This window comes from Suricata suricatta, chromosome 10 (assembly GCF_006229205.1).
Source record: "Suricata suricatta isolate VVHF042 chromosome 10, meerkat_22Aug2017_6uvM2_HiC, whole genome shotgun sequence".
NCBI lineage: Eukaryota > Metazoa > Chordata > Mammalia > Carnivora > Herpestidae > Suricata > Suricata suricatta.
The window spans coordinates 80,622,702-80,625,336 of record NC_043709.1 but is presented as its reverse complement, the minus strand read 5'-3'; positions in this window follow the sequence as shown (position 1 = coordinate 80,625,336).

Genomic DNA, 2,635 nt, shown 5'->3' with positions numbered 1-2,635 from the left:
AGGGGAATACAAATCAAAACTACAATGAGATACTACCTCAAATCTCTCAGAATGGCTACAAGCAACAAGTCAGGCAACAACAGATGTCTGCAAGGATGCGGAAAAAGAGGATCTCTTTTGCCCTGCTGGTGGGAATGCAAACTGGTACATCCACTCTTAAAAACAGTATGGAGATTCCTCAAAAAATTAAAAACAGAACTACCCTATGACCCAGCAATTGCACTACTAAGTATTTATCCAAGGGATACATGTGTGCTGTTTCAAAGGGACACATGCACCTCAATGTTTATAGCAGCACTATCAACAATAGCCAAAGTATGGAAAGAGCCCAAATGTCCATTAATGGATGAATGGATAAAGAAGATGTGGTATACATGTATATTCAATGGAGTCTTACTCAATGAAATCTTACCATTTGCAACTACATTAATGGAACCAGAGGGTATCATGCTAAGCGAAACTAGTCAGTCAGAGAAAGACAAATACCGTACGACTTCACTCATATGAGGATTTTAAGATACAAAACAGATGAACATAAGGGAAGGGAAGCAAAAATAATATAAAAACAGGGAGGGGGACAAAAACATAAGAGACTCAAATATAGAGAACAAACAGAATTACTGGAGCATTGTAGGGGTGGGGTGGGCTAAATGGGTAAGAGGCATTAAGGAATCGACTCTTGAAACCATTGTTGCACTATATGCTAATTAACTTGGATGTAAATTTAAAAATTAATAAAAAATTAATTAGAATATATGATAAGTCAAATATTTCTCTATATAGCTGTGAAATGGCTGGGCATTGAAATTGAAGCATATTAGTACAAAAGGGCAGACCTTCTTTCATAATGGAGGCACAGATTTCTTTGAAGCTTAAATTAATTTCCATACAAAAATTCCATAAAACTTTTCAGATCTTTTGTTTCATGACAGGAAGATAGCACTTAGGATGGTCATTGAAGAAAAATCCCTTGGAAATTAGTTGAAACTTTGCAGTCACTCCAAGTGAGATCGCGGGATAACATATACAACTGATGTACTCGCATTCTCTGACTCAGCAGGTGACTCAGTCTTTGTTCGTCAGGGTCACAAGGACAAGTTATCATTTGTGGCCTCGAGACCACATCACACAAATTAATTGTTCATAGTCCTCTTTTCTAGTGGACAAGGGGCACAAAAAATCCACATCTCAAATGGCTTGCTGGTTTAGCAAAGAGCCTTATTTCCAAGGATCATGGGAAGGGATGTTTTTCAACCTGTTTATGTAAATACAAAGCCCTTTTCAAAATGTTATGAGAGCATCCACTTGAACTGCTTTATTTGACAAGTGAACCATGGTTTTCAACCAGCTTCTCAAATTACAGCCCCAACCTGGTAAACAAAGACATCCAGGAATTATCTAGACCCTCCAGCTTTCCATGTCACTTGTCTACAGAGATGATTAATACCCCCACCTGAGCCTAAACTGGATCCATACGTTCTGGATGTGTACAAAGTGATATCCCAAAGCATCTTTTGAAGCATTCAATAATCTTGATCAAGAAACACATTAGCAGTTAGAAGACAGAAATAATTCTGAGTGCAGTTTGGTAGCCATCTTTTACTCAGCCTTACAAATCATAACTGGATGAAAGAGAGAGAGAGAGAGAGAGATTGAAATAGAGAGTTAGGGGCTTGCTCTGGCTCCTAAGATAGCATGACCCAGAAGATTCAGGTCTCACCTCATTCTAGACCTCCATTCAGCTTTAGTGTTACAAGAAAACTTTAATGGCATCAACCAGTGTGGAATGGAGGATCAGGAACCACATTGGTAGGAAGGGATTTGTCAAGACCTTCACTGTGGGCTGGGAGCAATACTTGTGGAGGGTCATTTTCCAGGGGGAGTAAAGTCTAAGATAATTTACAAAATTTCAGTCATGCCCAACTGATTGTGGTGATGGAATTTCCTGAAATAGAGAATAAAAAAGAAATAGATGATGAGCAGGTCTGTTTTAGACATGTTGGGCTTGAGATGCTTATTATACTTCTCAGAGAAAATGTCAATAAGGCAGTCAAGAGCTTTAGTGAGCATCTGGGGTAGAGCTATAAGTTTAGTGTTATAAATTTAAAGATGTCAGTTGAAAGTACGTGAAGAGAGCAAAAAAGACAGTAAAACACTAGGACTCTCTACATTAAAAAGAGTAGCAAAAAGTGGCTTTAATAGAAAACATTTGAATAAAAAGGTAAGTTTAGGGGATGCAAGAAGGAGATCTGGAGGAATTTGCTACACAAAGAAATCATACTTAGAACTTAATCTGCAGAGTTGTTTTAAAAAAACTATATTATTTCTTTGTTTCCAGATCTTCCCTGTCAGAGGAACTAACTGCAGAATATTAAATCTGAAACTGGACTTCCAAATAAAGGAAATATTTGTAAGGATTTTGTTTCAAGGATATTAATCAGCAAGTAGTTAAGCCCGGGAATAATAAACAGTCATTAGCTGAAACATAGCAATGTAAATCCTAGAAACTTCTATATCTTTTTAAAAATTGATTGTCCAGTAAGACACTAATAGCATAAAGAGTCACATTAGTTGGTGCTTATAAAGTAATTAATTTCTTTATTTCTCCTCCAGTCATTTGAAACATGCTATAAAA